The 22,758-nt window shown below is 48.6% G+C and overlaps 1 protein-coding gene across 1 annotated transcript in view; it reads left to right on the top strand.

The window, feature by feature from the left end:
* The first annotated feature begins 3,166 nt into the window (after positions 1-3,166).
* Positions 3,167-22,758, top strand: part of ABCA3 (ATP binding cassette subfamily A member 3) — an 84,668-nt gene continuing 65,076 nt past the window's right edge. Inside the window, exon 1 of the mRNA XM_066640495.1 lies at positions 3,167-3,277. The gene's annotated coding sequence lies outside the window, so the exon portion shown is untranslated. The remainder of the gene's footprint in view (positions 3,278-22,758) is intronic.

Genomic DNA, 22,758 nt, shown 5'->3' with positions numbered 1-22,758 from the left:
GGATCAGGCCATAGGCCCATCTAGTCCAGCTTCCTGTATCTCACAGCGGCCCACCAAATGCCCCAAGGAGCACACCACATAACAAGAGACCTGCATCCTGGTGCCCTCCCTTGCATCTGGCATTCTGACACAGCCCATTTCTAAAATCAGGAGGTTGCACATACGCATCATGGCTTGTACCCCGTAATGGATTTTTCCTCCAGAAACTTGTCCAATCCCCTTTTAAAGGTGTCCAGGCCAGTCGCCCTCACCACATCCTGTGGCAAAGAGTTCCACAGACCAACCACACGCTGAGTAAAGAAATATTTTCTTTTGTCAATCAAACCTGTCTCCCAGTACAAACTGGAGCTTTTTATCTCCATGAGCGGTGGCATGAAGGTTACACAGAGAAAAGCTGGCCTTGGGAAGACTTACCATACTATGGTCAATCTAGCTATTGACAATGAGCCAAAACAAGTGTGATGACCTCCAGGGATCCTGTATAATCATAGATATCGAATGCCATTAAAAAAGTAAATCTGAATTTGAATTATTAAATACATAATTAGGAAACAGCACGCTGATGTCTCTTTTGGGTTGCCAAAACCAGACCCGGAGAAAGTGACTGCTGCTTTATAAGTTCCATGGGGGAGAAATTTCCAGCAAATGCAGGTTCTCCTGTTACGGAGACATGCAGGGATGTGTAGGAAGCTATCCCTTCCACATATCTCTTAAAGGAAATGGAGCCATTTCCCAGGTCAGGATTTGGCAACCAAATGCCTAATTTGCAGTATACACGTTTTTGATCATCATCACCACAACAAGCGCACACATTTCTAGGATTTTGAGTTGGAGCGTGTATCCTCAGGCTCAATGAGCCTGCCTCTCTTTCTGGAAATTAAAACACCTAATGGAAAGGTCCACCCATTATACAACCCCCACCCTGACTGCAATCACCCAGATTAAAAGGGGAAGCACTTCAAATGAAATGAACTTCAAAAGCAAATGGAGTCCTGCCACAGGTGCCAGGATGATGCAATGGCCATAGGTGTCCTTAAGGCGGCAACCGAATGCCCTTCTCTGGGCCTGGCCCCACTGAAACTAGTGTGACTTAATTTGTCAATTAAGATGCACAGGATTGGGCAATGAGGCTGCAATTAGTTGCCAACCTAACAGGCATAAGAACATAAGAACATAAGAACAGCCCCACTGGATCAGGCCATAGGCCCATCTAGTCCAGCTTCCTGTATCTCACAGCTGCCCACCAAATGCCCCGGGGAGCATGCCAGATAACAAGAGACCTGCAAGGCCTCCTGGGAATTGTAGTTAAGAACATAAGAACAGCCCCACTGGATCAGGCCACAGGCCCATCTAGTCCAGCTTCCTGTATCTCACAGCTGCCCACCAAATGCCCCGGGGAGCACACCAGATAACAAGAGACCTCATCCTGGTGCCCTCCCCTACATCTGGCATTCTGACTTAACCCATTCCTAAAACAAAACAAAGGCTGCAAGTCCTACACATTTAACTGAGGAATTAGTCAAAGTTTCTTTGGGACCCCCAAAGGGGAGGGGCAAAAGAGCTGGGGAGGGTAACGGTGGGTTGGATGGAACATGAGTGGGGAGGGGCTAAACAGGTGAGGAGGGTAGTGATAGCTAGAATAGTCTTTGGAGCCCAGCTCCACTATGCTTCCTGATGTGGCACTCAGATGTGGAAATCTTTGTGTGACACCAGAAATCTGCATGATAAAAAAGGCACTTGCAATTTGCTAGCTCACACATTTAGCACCAAGACCCGCTTTTTAGAATAAGAATCTGTTAGGACCCACTGGAAGTGATGTCATGGCCGGAAGTGTTACCATCAAGCAGGAAAATTTTTAACAGTCCTAGGCTGCAATCCTACCCACACTTACCCAAGAATAAGACCCATTAACTATCATAGTTAAAAGAATATACCTAGTAGCTTGTTAAAAGTACAGGTCTATAAGTAACACTTCCCCAAATGCAGTCACATCCTATGGTAGCATCAAGTCTAATATATGACTGAAATGAATGGGAGTCCAGCTGAAATAGGCTCACGACCCTCCTAGTGGGTCCTGACCCACAGTTTGAGAAACACTGTGCTAGCTAAAAAAGCATGAGAAGCAACATTTGTAGATTAAAAAAAGACTGGGTTCTGCTTTTCACCACGGCTCTGGTCCCTAACCTGTCATAAGATTGGAGGGTGCCTATATGCATTCCTCAACCTGGCACATATGGCTTGCGGCAACAGCCCCCATGCCCTCCATCCTCCGCCCTCCCATCCCATGCAGGCTGCAAGTCCAGGTGAGATCAGAAAATGTGAGATCCCATGACATTTCTAGGGCCCCTTCCTTTGGTTCCTGGGCCCCTAAGAACATAAGAACAGCCCCACTGGATCAGGCCATAGGCCCATCTAGTCCAGCTTCCTGTATCTCACAGCGGCCCACCAAATGCCCCAGGGAGCACACCTGATAACAAGAGACCTGCAAGGCTTCCTGGGAATTGTAGTTAAGAACATAAGAACAGCCCCGCTGGATCAGGCCAAAGGCCCATCTAGTCCAGCTTCCTGTATCTCACAGTGGCCCACCAAATGCCCCAGGGAGCACACCTGATAACAAGAGACCTGCAAGGCTTCCTGGGAATTGTAGTTAAGAACATAAGAACAGCCCCGCTGGATCAGGCCAGAGGCCCATCTAGTCCAGCTTCCTGTATCTCACAGCGGCCCACCAAATGCCCCAGGGAGCACACCAGATAGCACACCCCTCTTTTTTGATCCTGGGCCCCCTTTTTTTGACCCTGGGCCCGGCTACCCAATACCCCCATAAATATCCCCTTTATGTCCCTGGTGGGGATGCCACATCTTCAGGGCTGGGAGGAGTGGGCGGGCGGCTGGGAGGAGGAGCCCCCGCGCAACGACTCCCCGCGCAGCATGTCTCGGAGAGTTCCGCAGGACCCTTTCCGGGGGGGGGGTGAGCGGCGAGGTCTTGCGGGGAGGGGATTTGGCTTTTCTGCCGCAGCAGGCAGCCCTCCCCAGACCTCCAGCTCCCGGAAAGGAGGGCGGAGGAGCCCCGGGCGCCCTTCGCCCCTCCTCTGCGCTCTGCCCTGCGCGCGTCACGGGAGGAGGCGCCCGGGCGCATCAGCTGGCAGCCGGCGGCCGCCTCCCCGGCCTGAGCCAGCCAGCCAGCCAGCCAGGATGGCCACGGCGCCCGCAGCAGCACCAGCCCCGGGCAGAGCGGAGACGGCGGCGCCTGCGGGGCCCCCGACGCGGGGCTGAGCCGGTAAGAGCTGCGCCCGGCCGGGCATCCCTCTCCAAGCGCGCACCTGCCCGCTTCAGCCGGCGATCGCAGCCTCTTCAGCGCTGAGACGCCCGGGGGGGTGGGCCCCTCTCCCTTCCCCCCATCACCTCAACCCGACCCCCCCCAGCCTCTGCTGCGCCCCCCTGCCCCTCACCCTGCTTTTCTGGGGCTGCTCATTGGCACAGAGAGAGATGGGGTGGGGGCAGTCCCAGGCTCGCCTTTGATGATGCTCCCCCCCCCATCCTGGGGGGAGCGTGCGCACAAAAAGCCAAGACACCCCCCCACCCGCATTGTCCCCCCCACCCCACTTGCTTTGAAGATCCGCCTTTGATTGCTGGAAAGAAAGAGGTGGTCTCCCTTTCTCCCCATTGCAAGCCCCTCCCCTGTCTTTCCTTCCCCTGTTTCAGCTTCTTTTGCCCCACCCTTTCTTCTTGCCACCCCCTGATCCCCTCCTCTAAGACAGGCACTGCCTGGGGCACACTGAAGGGAGCACAGCCCCCCTCCCCACACACACACTTTAATACAGGCATATATAACAAACCCTGCATGAATCAAGCCCTTGGAGATGACATCACTCCCTCCCCTGCTTTGGAGAACCTCCCTCCAGCTGAGCTCCCTGCCCTTCTGCACAGTGTTTCCCAACAGACACCCTTGGAAGGATACTCCGCCCTCAGCCCCTCTGGAAGCCGGTGATGGGGGTTTGATAGGCCCTGGCACTGACACAAAGGTGGCTGCGCAAAGGGAAGCCGCCGGGTGGTCCTGGAAAGCTAGCTGGTGCTCCATCTGCAGGGGATGCTCCTCTGGCCGGCATGTGGCAGGCTGTATCATGTGCTGGGCATCCTGAGCGCCAGCTGGCACCTCTGGACTGACACGGTCCAGGGTGGCCACCAAGTTGCTGCGCTGCCTCGAATGGTCTCAGTCCACACAAACTTGTGCGTAGGGATCTGGTGGCCACACTGTACAGGGGATCACACTGCAACCAACGAAGCTGTGGACTGGGAGTGAAGGTGTCGTGTAGTATCTGTTTGCGCCATGGACGCGCTAGGGTTTTGGCTGTTTTGACAAAGAGGTGATGGCGCTTGGCCTGTGTTGTGATGGAGAATATCAGAAGCCAACTTATACAGAGTCACACCCAGTGACACCCAATAGTATACTGTTACGTTTTGAAGTGGAAAGACTTATCACAACAACCATCATGACAACACCCCCACTATACTCTATACCCTATACTACACCCTATAGCAACATTAAAAAAAAAAATCAATGTTAAATGTTTGGTTAGAGTGTTTTCCTCTGTTGTTTATTCCTGCTTTGAACCTTGTAAGATTTTATGTAAAGATTTTGCTCTCAGGCTCTTGGAGAGGGTTGTGATAGTTTAGGAAATGCGTAAAAATGGGATTAAAAAATATATGCCAGGTAATTATGAAAGGTAAATTGGTGTGCTAGTCTGGGCATGTTCAGTCACAAGGACATCTTTCTCTGTTCCGTAGGAGTAACTGCCAGGTATATTTGCATAAAATTGAAGGCTTTATGTGGCATGAGTTACATCCTGTTTCTCAAGCAGCTCTTGACCTCAACACTGATATTTGTCCTTAGGCAAATGTCTCAGTTTGCCTCCTGTTGAACCTGATGTTGCTCTTAGGTCCTTTGGGGGGAAAAAATTTGAAGGCAGCACTTGAGCACTCCTGCTGCAGGACAGTCCTGGTGCTCTCCCTTAAATGTGCTTGTGGTCCCTGTAGTTAAGTATTGTCTGCACTGATTTCCAGTATCTCTCCTTTCAGGAATGGTCTTTCCCAGCTGTCCCTGGAGAAACCAGAATTTGCACCTGGAACCTTCTGCATGCAGAGCAAGTGCTGTACCGCTGTGCTATAGGCTTTCTCTGAAATTTTGTGCACGGGACTTGGTCTGAACCAGGTCTTGCTCTAGATCAGGGGTGTCCAACATAAGGCCCGGGGGCCGGATAAGGCCCACGGAAGCTTTTTATCCATCCCTCAGGCTGTCAGCTGCTAAGCAGTGCTGAGGTGGCACTTCTGCAAGGGCAGCCCACCTGAAAATTGGGCTCTCTTATATCTCAAAATATAATCAAGATTTGTGTATTTTCTCTTCTGTCATTTGCAGTTAATGGGTTCCTAAGTGAGAAAAAGTGCTTATTTTTGGTTATGACCTGTTTAATGACATCACTTCCTGCCTAATGACATCACTTCTGGCCCTTGGCAGGCATCATGAATGCTGTTCGGCCCTTAGTATGAAACGAGTTTGACACTCCTGCTCTGGATCTTTGTTTTGAGCACCTGGTAGGTGACCTGCCTCTGGGGTGATGTGAAGCGGCTGCCCCAGGGGATGGCTGCTGGATGCCACTGTCAGCAGAGAGAACAGAGGGAGAGAACAGAGCGCTCAGGTCTCAATCCTGTCCAAGTTCCCAGTGCAGATGCAACCATGCCAAAATGTGCTGCATTTTGCGGTGGTAGTGAGCAGTCACAGAGGCCTTGTCACGGTACAAGAATGTTTGTTCACTCAGGGCTGTATTGCGGCTGCATTGGTGCTGGAAAGTTGGTTAGGATCGGGCCCTGAGTCTTGAGCAGAAGTCTTCTTGGTGAACTGAGACTTGTGTTGTCAACCTGCTCTTAGGCTTCCTGAACGAGGTTCAGAGGCCTCACTGTCTGGCCCTCTTCTAACTGAGATTCATTTGGCCTGTCCTAGAGACGGGGCCTTTTGGGTGGTAGCTCTGCACCTCTGGAACATTTTATCCAGAGACGTACGATTGGCTGCAATTGGAACCAAATCTTATTATTCCTCAAGGATTTTTCATCAGTTGTGGTTTTTGTTTCTTCGACTGGGGATTGATGTGAAATGCTGCTGTTTTCACCTGTATTTTGATAGTTGTGAGTGCTGTTTTTAACTGATGTGATGGTGGCTAACAATATAAGGTGTGGTGTTTCTTAAGAGAAGGCGGGTTAGGAATTTCTAAATGAGCACAAATGCTGTTACTACAGTGTTCTTATGGCTTGAGTTAATTCGGTTTGCCCTGCGTAGGAGGAGAACTTCTAGGAGGAAGTTTGTCCCATGTTTGCGGAAGTGGGAGAAGGTATTTCGTTTATTTGCTTTGCAGGGCTCGGCTTAGACTCTTCTAGTGTCGGGACTCTCAGTAAGTGACTGACTGCATTGCTGTTGTTTTATACAACTCTGTGAAAGCAGGCTATTGACAATGCTGAGCTGGATAAACCAACACCGACTGTCAGTGGCTTTTCAGGATTTGGGGGTCTTTTCCTGTGCTACCTGGAGATGCCAGAAACTTCTGCCTGCAAACCTGAGGCTCTGCCACTGTGGTAGCCAGGTGTAGTGCTGCAGCGAAGAGACAGGATTCTGAATCAGGACTTTTCAGGTTCAGATCCTGCTTCTGCCATTAACACCTTAAGGCCCAAATCCTAACCCACTTTCCAGCACTGGCATAGCTGTGCCAATGTGCCAGTTGTCTCTTGCAGTTGGGGGGCACTCACGGAGGCCTCCTCAAAGAAAGATAATATTTGTTATCTTACCTAGGAGCTTACCTAGGCCTTAGGAGTGGACCTCAACAAGTGGGAAACCCTGGCCTCTGAGCGGCCCGCTTGGAGGCAGGCTGTGCAGTATGGCCTTTCCCAGTTTGAAGAGACACTTGGCCAACAGTCTGAGGCTAAGAGGCAAAGAAGGAAGGCCCATAGCCAGGGAGACAGACCAGGGACAGACTGCACTTGCTCCCGGTGTGGAAGGGATTGTCACTCCCGAATCGGCCTTTTCAGCCACACTAGACGCTGTTCCAGAACCACCTTTCAGAGCGCGATACCATAGTCTTTCGAGACTGAAGGTTGCCAACGTCACGTCACCTAGGAGCTGCATTGCCCTTATGCCGTTGCTGGAAAGTGGGTTCGGATTGTGCCCTAATTGGCCTTAGTCATTCCCTCTCAGCCTCAGCTGCAGTATGGAGGATAACGCAGTAGGAGATCCGTGGGAGATCCTTTCCCTGTGGATACCAATTTCCATGAATGCGGAAAACCCTCCCGTAAGTGACTTCTGGTTGTGTCCAGAAGGTGTTCTGAGGCCCTTCCAATGTGGGGTTGGCACCTGTGTTGTGTCAAATCCGCTTGTGCCTAAGCCGTAGATGAGAAGGGCGTACTATACTTACAACAAACCCTGTAAGGCAGTCCTTCCCAAACACACCTGGCCTGTGATGCCCTCACTGAGCTCTGAACCAGAAGTAAGTGACAACAACACACTGATGTGATCATGTCAGCGCCACTTCCTTCTGGGTCATGCCAGAAAAAAACCACTTTAAAATAGCATAAAACAGTGCGGGGAGGGCAGGTGAACCTTTCTGCAGCTCTGCAGAGAGACCTGCATGTGGTGACCCTGGGCATAGCTTTGTGCTTCTGCTGCCAAGCATCTTGGCCAGCGTGTGTTTTGTGATGCCCCTGGAAACTCTTTGGGAATCAGTGCTGTAAGGGTTACATCAAGTTAATGATTTGCTTTTCAAATGCTAATATGATTTTACTAGGATCCTGTGAGTCAGGCTATTTGTAACCCTAGCTCTCTTAGTGTATGTTCTGACCTGCTGGCTTCTCCAGAGCCTTGAGCCAAGATCTTTCTCATCACTCACTACCTGACCTATTTACCTGAAGATGTCAGGGGTTGAATCTGGCTTTTTCTTCAGTATGTAAGGTATGCACTATGCCCCTTTTGGAAGGAACTGAACCTATGTAGTTTTCATGCTGAGTGTATTGTATTGGCAACCTTCAGTCTCGAAAGACTATGGTATCGTGCTCTGAAAGGTGGTTCTGGAACAGCGTCTAGTGTGGCTGAAAAGGCCAATCCGGGAGCGACAATCCCTTCCATGCTGGGAGCAAGTGCAGTCTGTCCCTGGTCTGTCTCCCTGGCTATGGGCCTTCCTTCTTTGCCTCTTAGCCTCAGACTGTTGGCCAAATGTCTCTTCAAACTGGGAAAGGCCATGCTGCACAGCCTGCCTCCAAGCGGGCCGCTCAGAGGCCAGGGTTTCCCACCTGTTGAGGTCCACTCCTAAGGCCTTCAGATCCCTCTTGCAGATGTCCTTGTATCGCAGCTGTGGTCTACCTGTAGGGCGCTTTCCTTGCACGAGTTCACCATAGAGGAGATCCTTTGGGATCCGCCCATCATCCATTCTCACGACATGACCGGTCATGACTGCGTTGGCTCGGTCATGCTGAGTGAGACCACTGGTGTATCTAGCCGAATAGTGTTTCATTCGAGAGCTGAGATAGCATGGCAGCTAAGAATCTGAACTGATTTCTCTGCTTTTAAAATGTTGTCTGCCTCTGCCATGAACTCACTAGGTTGCCTTGAGGCAAGCCATTCCCTCCCAGCCTCAGCTGCAACATGTGTAGAACTATACCTGCCTCGCTGGGACGTGAAGAACTATACTTGCCGACAGGGTTATTGTAAAGAGTACGCCAAAATAATTCAAGCCAAGGTCTCTGCACAGTCTGAAAGCGTTATGCAAATGTTTTAAGTACAGTGTGAGCCACTTAACAACAGGGATAGGCTCTCCTATCCCTGTTGTTAGGTCATTAAATGAACATTCAGTTCAATCTGTTGACTTTATTGTGTCAATGGACACTCCTTGCCAGACACTAGCTGGCTGCGCAGGAGATAGATTGCCTCTTCTTTGCATTAAGAGCCTCTCTGTGGTGTAAACAGACCCTCTGCTGCAGGCTATGGGAGATGTGATTGCCTCATTAAGAGCATCTTTATTGTCCTTTGACCGCTGTCATATATGCATTCTGTCACTAAGCAAACGGTTGTTAAGTGGTGCGTGCCTGTATTGCTATTAGACTGTGAGCACGTGCAAAGGGCGTGTGAAGGTCTCTGCTTCTCCGAAAGCGCTATACAACTGCTTTAAGTATTTCTATTAGATTCTGGGCATGTGCAGAGTGCTTCCCCTCACAAATGAGTAACCGCAAGGGTGATATTTCCAGAGAGCTCCTCAATCTTCTCCTTAGGAACTAACCGCAGTTTTTTTTTACCTGAGAGTAACTTCTTTCCTGGCATCTGTCAGTGCTTATAAGCCATGTGTGTTGGGAGGGTAGCGTCTGGGAAAAGGGATACCCAAATGAACTTTGAACAGTACTGTTTGCCTTCATTTACATTCTTGTTTTAACTGAGGTTTAAATTGTGCAGTAGAAAAACAGGTTATTGTGTAATATCCCCCTCCAGAAGTCCCATTGTCCGGCTTCTTGGACATTGGATCTCCAATCAGGAAGGTCAAACATAAGGCCTGTGGTCCGAATGCAGCCCCCAAAGGCAGCCCTTCTTATAATTGGACGCTCCCAGCTTGATAACACAGGCCAACACACATTTTGCTTCCTTAAACATTACACCAATTCCTGGGTTTATTTGGGGTGCCAATTCCAAAAAGGGCATCCGTTTTGCCCTATCATGTCTAGTTTTGGAGATATAGTATAACCTCATTAGTGAATGGTTTAAGCGGCTTCCTCATGAGGAAGACTACACCATGGCTTCCTCATGAGGAAGCTGCTTGAACCATTCACTAATGAGGCTATACCGTATCTCCAAAACTAGACGTGATAGGGAAAAACGGATGACATTTTTGGAATCGGCACCCCAAATTCACATCAAACCACCATAAAGTTTGAGAAAAACTTTTCTGACCCTCAATTTTGTAGGCCTGTGTACGTGGGCTCTCCAAGCTTGATAATTAGGCTGTCTCATTTCTTGAAGAAAATGTGCTGAATGATGTCACTTTCTGTTTAATGATGTCACTTCTGGACCTGAGCAGGCACCATGACGGCTAACTTTGGCCCTCTGTATGAAATGAGTTGGATACCCCTGTCTTAAGTCTTTGACACGGTCTACACATTTACACAGCATAAAGTGGTTAGCTGAGGAGTGGAATGAGCCAGCAAATCCTGGAGAGATCTATGCAGTGATGGGGGGAGGGGGGGGAGTTGCGGCAGAGGGAGGAAGGAAGGCTGCCATCCCTTGCTATGAACCTGTTTGATTCGGTCATCCATGGCTCTTTGCCCCGATTGTGTCCTGGTGTGTTACGCTATGTTCTTGCTTGTACCACACCCAGCTCCAGTTGATGGGAAGTTGAGTTGGGGTTGATGTTAGTTTGATTGGGCTACAGTAGATGGAATTTGGCCCCATCCTGTTCTGTAAATGTAAACGTAAACCTGTAGACAAACCATGCACTTAGTAGGGTCACAAGAGGTCTTCAGTTGAGGAGGCCTCTCCTCCGTGAGCCAACACTCTGCAATGGAGTGAGAAATGAGGTCCGATTTCTTGCACAACAAAATAAACATACATTGCTTGGCCCAAGGGTGTTGACAAAATGATCAGTGTTTGAAGGGTAAGAGAAGAGGGCTTTCAAAAGGAAGATTATTATTGGGAATGAAGAGCGCTTTTGTCCTGAAAGAGAGGTGGGACGTGATATTTCACTAAAGGCTCTGGTCATGATTTCCTTACGAGGAAAGGCTACGGCGTTTGGGCCTCTTCAGCCTAGAAAAGAGACGCCTGAGGGGGGACATGATTGAGACACAAAAAATTATGCAGGGGATGGACAGAGTGGATAGGGAGATGCTCTTTACACTCTCACATAACACCAGAACCAGGGAACATCCACTAAAATTGAGTGTTGGGAGGGTTAGGACAGACAAAAGAAAATATTTCTTTACTCAGCGCATGGTCGGTCTGTGGAACTCTTTGCCACAGGATGTGGTGATGGCAACTGGCCTGGATGCCTTTAAAAGGGGATTGGACAAGTTTCTGGAGGAAAAATCCATTACGGGGTACAAGCCATGATGTGTATGCGCAACCTCCTGATTTTAGAAATGGGTTATGTCAGAATGCCAGATGCAAGGGAGGGCACCAGGATGAGGTCTCTTGTTACCTGGTGTGCTCCCTGGGCATTTGGTGGGCCGCTGTGAGATACAGGAAGCTGGACTAGATGGGCCTATGGCCTGATCCAGTGGGGCTGTTCTTATGTTCTTAACTACAATTCCCAGGAAGCCTTGCAGGTCTCTTGTTGTCTGGTGTGCTCCCTGGGCATTTGGTGGGCCGCTGTGAGATACAGGAAGCTGGACTAGATGGGCCTATGGCCTGATCCAGTGAGGCTGTTCTTATGTTCTTATGTTCTTATGTCATTTTGGATCAGCCCTTTTCTTCCTGGGGTTCATCAGAATGGAGCCAGCTGTGTGTGTTTGTGTGTGTGTGTGCGTGTGTGCGCGCGCGTGTGCTGAAATGTCAAGTCTCCAGGCATTCAGGATCTTCTAGACTTTCCCACACAGCTTTGGCTTTTAATTTCTGAGAAAGTGTGCTTTAAATGCTCATCTGTCCCCAGATCCATGGCTTGTGTGGGTGTCCACCTCCTCCTCCTCTTCCTCACTCGATTGATTCCCTTTTACCATTTTGCTGCCGGTTATTTTAGGGTGAGTGATCCCAGTTCTGTTACAGTGGGGATAAAAATGTTGCTTTTTGCAGTTGCGCTTTAGGGTTTTGTTGGCTGCAAAAACTGCCCCTTGCTCTGAGTAGTAGCTTGCAAAACGCATCCTCTTTACACCAGGTGTGAGCTGGGAATGTCTGGTTGGCAACTTTCAGTCTCGAAAGACTATGGTATAAGCCTACAGCACCTGGTATTCCCAGGCGGTCTACCATCCAAGTACTAACCAGGCCTGACCCTGCTTAGCTTCCCAGATCAGACAAGATCTGGAGATAGTGTTCAGTATAGGGAGATGGTTGGCAACCTTCAGTCTTGAAAGACTATGGTGTAAGCCTACAGCACCCGGTATTCCCAGGTGGTCTCCCATCCAAGTACTAACCAGGTCTGATGCTGCTTAGCTTCCCAGATCAGACGAGATCGGGAGATAGTGTTCAGTATAGGGAGATGGTTGGCAACCTTCAGTCTGGAAAGACTATGGTGTAAGCCTACAGCACCCGGTATTCCCAGGTGGTCTCCCATCCAAGTACTAACCAGGCCTGACCCTGCTTAGCTTCTGAGATCAGATGAGATTGGGCATGTATGAAAGTGCAGAGGTTCGAGACCTAAAGTAATGGTGATCGCTCAGGCTGAACTGCTGGCAGATTTTCTCATGTCACACCAGGGCAGCGCAAATCAAAATATTAGAACTTAAAACATTTGGATGTTGTGTTTAACAGAACATGCTCAAGGCAGCTTCATCAAATCCATGGAGGCCACAGTATAAAACCATTAATGCAATAAGCAAGTAGGAACAGCACCAATAATAATTAGGGCTGGTACCCAGTTTGTCAATTAATTCTGTGCGTTTTAACTGAATATAGAAAAAAATCTGCATATATTTGCATGCAAGAGAGCCATCATGCAGCTGGCATGATCTCAGGAGAGGCATTCCCTTGTCTCGCTCACACAGGAGGGAATGCCTCTTCTGAGATGTCGCTTGCTGCCTGCAGTTCTTCCTAAGTACTTGTGTTTAGACATTAAGGGTACAATCCCTAACCCCTTATGTCAGTGCTTTCCAGCACTGGCATAGCAGTGCCAATGGGACATGTGCTGCATCCTGCAGTTGGGCGTCACTCACGGAGGCCTCCTCAAAGTAAGGGAATGTTTATTCTCTTGCCTAGGAGCTGCATTGCCCTTATGTCAGTGCTGGAAAACACTGACATAAGGGGTTAGGATTGCGCCCTAATTCACAGATATGAATTGTCTGTCACCCGCTGAACCAGGACTACCCTTTATAGGTGATCAGAAAGTTTTGAACTGATGTATCGGACCAATGAATTGACAAAATCTTTGCAGCAATAATCATAAATAAAGTGCACAATGTTGTAGTTTGGCGAAAGAAAAGCATCTTCACCTGATGCTTAAGTGATACAAGTGGAAGCAGCTGGAAAATTTTTATTGGGAGGTTGTTCCCATCCCAGGCTGTCACTTGTACGGGGCTGGGGCACCTTCCTTATGAGGAAAGGCTACAGCGTTTGGGCCTCTTCAGCCTAGAAAAGAGGCGCCTGAGGGGAGACATGATTGAGACATAACAAATTTTGCAGGGGAATGGGCAGAGTGGATAGGGAGATGCTCTTTACACTCTCACATAACACCAGAACCAGGGGACATCTGCTCAAATTGAGTGTTGGGAGAGTTAGAACAGGCAAAAGAAAATATTTCTTTACTCAGCGTGTGGTTGGTCTGTGGAACTCTTTGCCACAGGATGTGGTGATGGCGACTGGCCTGGACGCCTTTAAAGGGGGATTGGACAAGTTTCTGGAGGAAAAATCCATTACGGGTTACAAGCCATGATGTGGATGCGCAACCTCCTGATTTTAGAAATGGGTTATGTCAGAATGCCAGATGCAAGGGAGGGCACCAGGATGAGGTCTCTTGTTATCTGGTGTGCTCCCTGGGGCATTTGGTGGGCTGCTGTGAGATACAGGAAGCTGGACTAGATGGGCCTATGCCCTGATCCAGTGGGGCTGTTCTTATGTTTTTATATTCTTATGTGTCGGACACTCTAGCCCACTACTCTCCTCTCCTCCATGCTTCCTCTTTTTCTCTGTATTCCCCTCTTTTTTGAATCAAAAAAGCAGGAGGAGGAGTTGGCCCTGTGCCTCTGGCAATGGGAGGTCTTGGGCCTGCCCTGGGCGAGAATGTCAGAGAATGATCTCGAGATGGGTTCATATAGGAGAAGGCGGTCCTTCCAATAGCCAGGACATTTGGAGCTTGAAAAAGAAGAGCCTCCCTTTGGACTTGTGCCCATAACCAAAGCAGGAGTTGGCACTTGACACCGGTAACATTGGCTCATTACATTGGACCCTGCCCATCCTTTAACCACTGTATTCTGAACTTTTCGGATTGCCCTTCAGAGGCATTTGTTGAAGTTCTACAGTGAATCTTGGAAGTTATGATAATGGAGCAACGTGGCTGGATATAAGGTCAGTCTCAATTGTTTTCCTCTCCCCTTGCTGTCTTTGCAAAGGTGTAGGCTCGAGTTGCATCCTTAAAAATACTAAAATTTTGTGCTGTCGATTCGGAAACAACCAATTTTGTGGAATTCGCCTTTTCAGCCTGTCTTCCTGTGACTTAATCTATTGCATTAATTGAATCAGTGTTTTTTAAAAAAAAGCTTCTTTTTTTTTAAAGCAGTTTCAGTGAGAACCTTTTTACATGGACTTCTTAGTCTTGCAGAAAAATTTGTTTTGGGGTTACTGTTATCTCCTTCTGCGCCATCTCAGTTTTCCCTCTTTGAACTTGAATTGTGTCAAGTTCTGGGCAGGGTTAAATTACCATATTTATAGTACAGCTTGATGCATGATTACTCAGAAGTAAGTCCCACTGTGCTCAGTGGGCCTTCTTCCCTTGAAAGTGTGTAGGACTGCAGCCTGTAAGTGTCTGTAGATGGTATATTCTGTGTGTGTATTTTGAATAATTTGTTGTTTTATTTGCAATGCTGCATTTCTCAACCAAGCAAGGCAGATTTACTTTGGGCTGTTTCCCCCGCTTTCCTCCCAGCCATTACCTTAAATATGGTTTAACTCTGACTGAAGCTAAGCTAAATCACTGCATGCAAGACAGAGAGGAGCTTTGTGCCCAGTGGCTCTTTGTTAGAACATTCTCTGGGTCTTTTGGCCCCCCCCCAACCCACCAGGTTCGACACTCACTTGGACTGGTATCACAGTATTGCCCAGACCACTCCAGATCCACCTATCCACCCCTACAAAAGGGTTTGCATTTACTTCAGTGGACTGGGCAGCCTCCTATGTACAAGAGGATGCAGGCAATACTGAGCCAGCTTAAGGGATAGCCTGACTCAGCAGGAAGCCACTTCCTATATTGTAGCAGGGCATGAATATATAAAGATAAGGGCCATCAGGAAGAAGTGGAAGCTGGGTAGATGGTGCAGAGCAAACCACTGACCTCAGATTATTCCCCGGATGCAAATGTAACACAAACTGTGAATTGTACACTTAGGGTGCAATCCCAACCCCTTACGTCAGTGCTTTCCAGCACTGGCATAGTGGTGCCAATGGGACGTGTGCTGCATCCTGCAGTTGGGTGTCACTCACGGAGGCCTCCTCAAAGTCAGGGAATATTTGTTCTCTTGCCTTGGAGCTGCATTGCCCTGTGTCAGTGTTGGAAAGCACTGACATAAGGGGTTAGGGTTGCGTCCTTAGCAGTCAAAAGCAGTGGTCTTCAACCTTTTTCATGCCAGGACCCAAATAAATAAAGTAGGAGACCAGGGGCCCACCACTGGTCCTGCCCCCTCGCGAGACCCAATCTGCCCACCCTCTGCCTCTACCCCACCCTCTTTCCCCCTACCTCTTGTGTCTTCACAGCAAGCCTCCCAGGTAAGGGAGGAAGCCTGCCATGGGACTACTTGACTCTGCGACGGCTATTTAAAGCAGCCCCAAGTGACCCTGAGCTCTGGATCCAACAGAGCTCTGGCTGCTGGTCCTATCCCCACCCATCCTGCTCGCTCCCCCTGCCCTGCCTTCCCCCATTCGCCCCCTGCCCTGGGACACCTTCCTGCCCAGACGTCCCTCCACCGCCCAGCACTTGCTCAGTGCAGGTTCACACTGAGCCAGCTCTGGCGCTGGGCTAGCGCTGACCCAATAAGATCAGGCCCGTAGGCCAGCCATTCCCTCTCAGCCTCAGTCTTTCCTGCTGCAATATGGAGAGAATAACATCGAACCTTATTGGGTTGTTGCAAGAACAACATCAAGTTAATGGCAGATTCTTGATTCCACCGCCCTGACCAGGCCTTTGTCCTCTTGTGGCTGGAATGTCTCTTCCAGCCATTGAGGGTGGGTGTTTTGGCCTCAAAGCAACTCACCTACTTACTCCTCTGAGAGCTTAATCCTCTCCTCCGGCTGCCAAGGGAGATTTCTGTGCCGTGCACCAGATACTGCATTTGGAGGGATGTGATTATCTCATTGCAGCCATGTGGAAGGTCAGCTTGTGCTTGTTTAAGTGACATGTCTGTGCTGTAATCAAGTGATAAGGAGCGTCTTCTTGGGGCTGAATTTATGTACAGTATTTTTCTGCTACATCGCTGCCTATCAGAGTCATAACAGCCTAATGAACAGAGAGGGAGGGGGAGGCAAATGAACTCCTGTAGTGATGATTCCTTTGTTCCCTTTCCTCTTTGCCCATTTACCACTAACCATGCCTGCCAAGGTTTCTCTTTCTGTCTCCAAGCTGGTGTGCTGTTATGGTTAAGGGCATGAGCTACCGCTTGGAAAGTCCCCTTCGCCTGAATCTCACTTCAGCTTGGACTCAAAGAACAGCCTTCCCACAAGTCAGTCTCTTTCAGGCTTCTGTCTGAGAGATGCTGAGAACAGCACCGGCCTACCTTAAAGGGTTATTGTGAAGATTGCCCAGATATTTATTTATTTATACAGGTATTTATATACCGCCTTTCTTTGGTCGTCAGATTTCTCCTCAGACTTTAATCCAAGGCGGTTTACATAGGCAGGCTGTTCTAAACCCCCGTAGGGAATTTTAGCCACCGAGGGTCCACTCATCAGTATATCAGCGTGTCGTCAGTTCTCGGGTACTTCCGGTTGTTTCGAACTGGCAGCCTCAGATCTTGAGGCATACAAGGTGGCAGCTCTACCAACTGAGCCAGACCTCCTGCCCTCCAGATAATGTATTTGAAATCCTTTGAACACTTAGCAACAGTTCTGGAGTGTTCATATCAGAGTAGCTAAACGGACTCTGGCCAGGTCCAAAATCTTCATGCCAGCCTGGTTCTCTCTTTGCCCATCTGCCACTTTCCAGGGCAGGCTTATCTAATGGTCTAAACCAGTGTTTCTCAAACTGTGGGACGCACTAGGTGGGTCGCGAGCCAATTTCAGGTGGGTCCCCATTCATTTCAATTTTTTTTTATTTTTAGTATATTTGACTTGATGCTACCATGATCTGTGACTGCGTTTTGGGGAAATGTTACTGACCTGTACTTTTAACAAGCTTTTATGTAAATTCTTTTAGCAATGATAGTCAATGGGACCGAGTCCTGGGTAAGTGTGGGTAGGATTACAGCCTAGGATTGTGAAAAATGTTCCTGCTTGATGATGTCGTTTCCGGTCATGACACCACTTCTTGTTGGTCCTGACAGACTATCATTCTAAAGAGTGGGTCCCAGTGCTAAATATGTGAGAACCACTGGTCTAAACCAGGGGTCTCCAAACTTTTTGGCCAGAGGGCCGCACCAAATATCTGGCATGGTGTTGAGGGCCAGAAAAAAATTTAAATATAAAATTTAAATAAATAAATTAAAGATGGAACTTTGATGAGGGAATAAATGAATGAATGGGCTCATTCATTCAACCTCTCTGGCCCTCTGGTCATTGTCAGTTGAGTGAGCCAGAGGCTTTCGGGGGACCTGGCTGTGGGCCGAATAGAGGCTTGCTGCGGGCTGCATATGGCCCACGGGCCAGGGTTTGGAGACCCCTGGTCTAAACAGTAGCAATGGATCGCAGCGTCTGGTCCTGCTTGTCCAGCTGTTACTATTCTTTAATACAGGGGTGTCCAAAGTTTTTGGCTGGAGGGCCACATCATCTCTCTGACACTGTGTCGGGGGCCTGAGAAAAAAAGAATTAATTTACATTTAAAATTTGAATAAATTTGCATAAGTTTACATAAATGAATATATTAAAGATGAACTTATACAAATGAATGAAGGTCTTGCAATAGCTCAAGGCCTATAAAAGGCCTTGCACAAAGCAAGGCTGGCTTTTCTTTTGCTGCCTCTGCTGCATCACAGACATGAAACAGCAAGCAGTGGAGGAAGCCCTCATCCCACAGCTCACACGAGAGGTCAAACAGTCGCCCTCACACTGAGAGTAGTTGCGTTGGGCCAGTGTGGGCTCCAACAAATCTCCAGAGGGTCAGAGGCTCATTGGAGAGTGGGTGCTCCCTGAGGGCCGCATAGAGAAGCCTTGAGGGCCGCATGTGGCCCCAGGGCCGGGGTTTGGGCACCCCTGCTTTAATGTGTTTGAAGCGCAGCTTTGCAAAAAGAAAACTGCTCAAGCAATAGTATGGGGCAGACAGAACCTGTCTGCTTTCAGTTTTATTTTTATTTAACCGTATGGCAAAATGAAGCATCATTCACAATATGCAAAATACGTATGTGAAACACAAACAACAAGCAACAAATTATTGAAACATGATTCATCAACAAATTACGGTGAATATTGTATTGGCAACCTTCAGTCTCGAAAGACTATGGTATCGCGCTCTGAAAGGTGGTTCTGGCACAGTGTCTAGTGTGGCTGAAAAGGCCAATCCGGGAGTGACAATCCCTTCCACACCGGGAGCAAGTGCAGTCTGTCCCTGGTCTGTCTCCCTGGCTATGGGCCTTCCTTCTTTGCCTCTTAGCCTCAGACTGTTGGCAAAGTGTCTCTTCAAACTGGGAAAGGCCATGCTGCACAGCCTGCCTCCAAGCGGGCCGCTCAGAGGCCAGGGTTTCCCACTTGTTGAGGTCCATCCCTAAGGCCTTCAGATCCCTCTTGCAGATGTCCTTGTATCGCAGCTGTGGTCTACCTGTAGGGCGCTTTCCTTGCACGAGTTCTCCATAGAGGAGATCCTTTGGGATCCGGCCATCAATACGGTGAATAAAATCATGAATAAAATTACATTATACGTTATATAGGAGCAGTGACTAAGTGACCAGGCCTAGGTTTTCACGGTGTTTGTGTGAGTTGCGCTGGGAGCAGCAAAAAACAATCCACACAGAGAATGAGAGATGTGCCTTTCCGAAAGAATTGACTGTTCAGGCAGAGGAAAAGTGAGGCCTCTAATCTCAAGAATCAGGAAAGTGGACCTCCCTGTGCCTGGTTATTCTGTCGTAACCGCAGAGCTCTTGAGATGTCCAAGGAGGCACACTTTTCCAGTAGAAAGAACTCTCTGTTTCTGTTGAGAGATCTTTGGTGCAACTTGTCCCAGCTTGTTGACATTTCCCACCCAGAAGTGTGAGGTTACTTCTTCCATATTTGCTGGTGTACTTAAGGATCTCTTTTGAGGAGTCCTTCTGTGACGTCCTCCCTCTTGCTTGTGCCAGCACATCTCACCCTGGGGTTGACCCCTTTCTCATTTGGCTTCGCTTGTTTTTCCAGCAACACTGCTTTATAAAAATATACCCTGGTGCTTCATGTCTGCCTGGGCCTGTGATAGAGGCCTTCGCTGTGATCCTGTGATGTGCAGAAGTGCACCCAGTGGTATGTTGGACAGCACATACCATTGACATGGACCATTGTGTGCTGCATGACTGCGTCTTGCTCAAATGTGTCCCACTATATGGTCCGTTCCTTTTTGCATCCTGGACATTTTGTCCCAATAGATGTATATTTATATTAGATCAATGTTTCTCAAACTGTGGGTTGGGACCCACTAGCAAGCCAATTTCAGGTGGGTCCCCATTCATTTCAATATTTTATTTTTAGGACACAATCCTAACCCCTTATGTCAATGCTTTCCAGCACTGACATAAGGGCAATGCAGCTCTGAGGTAAGGGAACAAACATTCCCTTACTTTGAGGAGGCCTCAGTGAGTGACACCCAACTGCAGGTTGCAGCACATGTCCCATTGGCACTGCTATGCCAGTGCTGGAAAGCACTGACGTAAGCGGTTAGGATTGTGCGCCTAATCTGTTAGACCTGATGCCACTATGGTATGTGACTGCATTTGGGGAGATGCGACAGATCTAACTGGCTACTCTGTATATGCTTTTAACAATGATAGTAAATGGGACTTACTCCTGGGTAAGTGTGGGTTGGATTGCAGGCTAGAATTGTTAAAAATTTTCCTGCTTGATGATGTCGCTTCCGGTCATGACACCACTTCCAGTGGGTCCTGACAGATTCTCATTCTAAAAAGTGCGTGCTGGTGCTAAAAGTTTGAGAACCACTGCCTAGACCATGATTTGCTTTGTGTCAGCTGTGGTCTAGCCCAGGGGTGCCCAAACCCCGGCGCGGGGGCCACTTGCGGCCCTCAGGGGCTCCCAATCAGGCCCTCGGGGAGCCCCCAGTCTCCAATGAGCCTCTGGCCCTCCAGAGACTTGCTGGAGCCCATGCTGGCCTGATGACCTCTCACCTGAGCTGTGGGACGAGGGCTCCCTCCACTGCTTGCTGTTTCACATCTGTGATGCAGCGGTTGCAGAGAAGGAAAGGCCAGCCTTGCTTTGTGCAAGGCCTTTTATAGGTCTTGAGCTACTGCAAGACCTTCATTCATTCAGGTAAGTTCCATCTCTAATAAATTCATTTATGTAAATTTATTCAAATTTGAAATGTAAATTAATTCTTTTTTTCCCCCCGGCCCCTGACACAGTGTCAGAGAGATGATGCGACCCTCCTGCCAAAATGTTCGGACACCCCTGGTCTAGCCTGATGTGAGGACTAGATGGGGTTCACAGAAGTTCCTGAACCTGGGTCTGGAAGGATGTTTGGTAGAGGCAGGGCATCAGTCGGTGCATCACCAACCAAGAAACCTTTTAACACTGATAGGCCAGAACAGGTCATGTAATGCACTGGTGCCTATTAAAGCTTCTGTACCAGACTTGAGCATCTCTCTATTACACCAGACCGCGCATCGTCCCCATGATCTACCTATTGTGGTAGGGCCATATTCAGGTCCTGTCAAGAAAACCTGGCCTTATAGCTTTACCTCTACTCTGTTCCACTACTTACCCATTTGACAGGTGTGTTGCAGTGGTTAGGGTGTTCTTAACCCAGCATGTAATTAGTCTGTGGAACTCCCGCCACAGGAAGTGGTAATGGCATCTTGCCTACATGCTTTTAAGAGGGGATGAGACAAGTTGGAAGAAAGGTCCATTACAGGTTACAAGTCATGATGGGTATGTGCAAGCTCCTGATTTTAGAAGTAGGCTGTCTCAGAATGTCAGTTGCAGGGGAGGGCACAAGGACACAGGTTGTGTCTTATCTTGTGTGTTCCCTGAAGTATTTGGTGGACCGCTGTGAGATACAGGAGGCTGGACTAGATGGGCCTTTGGCCTGATCCAGCAGGACTCTTCTTATGTTCTAGAACTGGAGTGGCCCAGATCCCAGTCCCCCATCTGCTTTGATGCTCACTGGGTCTGTTGCTCATTCTCGGATTGGCCTACCTTGCAGGAATGTTGTGAGGCGAAAACGTGGGGAGGGTGGTACTGACCGTTCCCCCTCAACTCCCTGAAGGAGTGCTGGGATACAAATTTTACACTAATAAATTGCTAAGTGCTGGTTCTAAAAAGGGGGTCATGCCATTCTGGGCTGCCTGGTGCAATTCTGTAGGGGAAACCGCTGTCTTTTCCAGCCTTGCTTGGTTCCCATGGAAACAGCGCATTGGCGAAGCCAGGCAGGTAGCAAGGGCTGCGAAGGAATTGCCAGCTTGCTGGGAGCTCCCTTTTAATTTGCCCATTCATCTTTGAACTGAGATGGCAGCCGGGAGTGAAGCACTTAGCAGCCAACTCAAGCCAGCCATGTGGCTTTGAACGAATCTTCTGGTGAGTTATTTCGAGAGTGGCATGAGACAATGGCCTCTCCTTTCCTGCAACACTGAATTGCTGGCATACAAGGGGCACAGGAGAACAAGGGTATGTCCCTTGTTGTCAAGGGTGTGGACAGAGTGGACAGAGCAGTGATTTTCAACCTTTTTCATCTCGTGGCACACTGGCAAGGCACTAAAATGGTTGAGGCACACCATCAGCTTTTTGACAATTGACAAGGCACATTGTGCTGTCAGTGGGGGCTCACATGCCCCAATGGTCCTATTAATAAATGACCCTCTCCCAAATTCCCGCAGCACACCTGGAAACCATTCATGGAACACCAGTGTGCCACAGCACAGTGGTTGAAGATGGCTGGGCTAGACAGATGTTCTTTTCCATCTCACGCAAAACCATTCTCACCTAGAGCCTCAAGTTTCTCATTTTTAGATATTCATCAAAGTCTAGAAAAAGATGTGACATTTGGGGAAGGGCAGTAAAAAAAGAGGAGAGGGAAGCGTTTGATCTGTTCTCTGTTCAGGATACATTAAATTCCATGCTTTCTTCAACATCGCGCTGCTAAAGCATGCATTTCGTTTTGCAGTAACGAAACAGAAATCTGAAGCGTGGGCAGACCATTTGCGGGAATGTGATGATCAAATCTGATTTTTTTTTTATTTTCCCTCTTTTTAAACTCAGTTGAGCTGGTAGGGGAAAAAAACATATGGCCTGGTGTCCCTCCGTTAAGTGCAGCTTGATTACTTTGAAACAGACACAGATTTATGACAAGGTGACTCATGAATAAGTTGGCAGTGAGGAGGGGGAAAATAAAACCATATAAGAGTGATCAGGGCATTGGCATTTGGGAAGTTCTGTAATATTCCGTGGCAAGACCCTGGCATGATTAAGAGACCAAATGAATAGCTAAAAAGTGGGTGTCATTGGACCAGAAGCAATAAGTGTCAGAAATGGAGTGTATTTATTTTAAG

Source organism: Tiliqua scincoides, chromosome 13 (assembly GCF_035046505.1).
Source record: "Tiliqua scincoides isolate rTilSci1 chromosome 13, rTilSci1.hap2, whole genome shotgun sequence".
Lineage (NCBI taxonomy): Eukaryota > Metazoa > Chordata > Lepidosauria > Squamata > Scincidae > Tiliqua > Tiliqua scincoides.
This window is presented reverse-complemented; position numbering and strand designations above follow the sequence as displayed.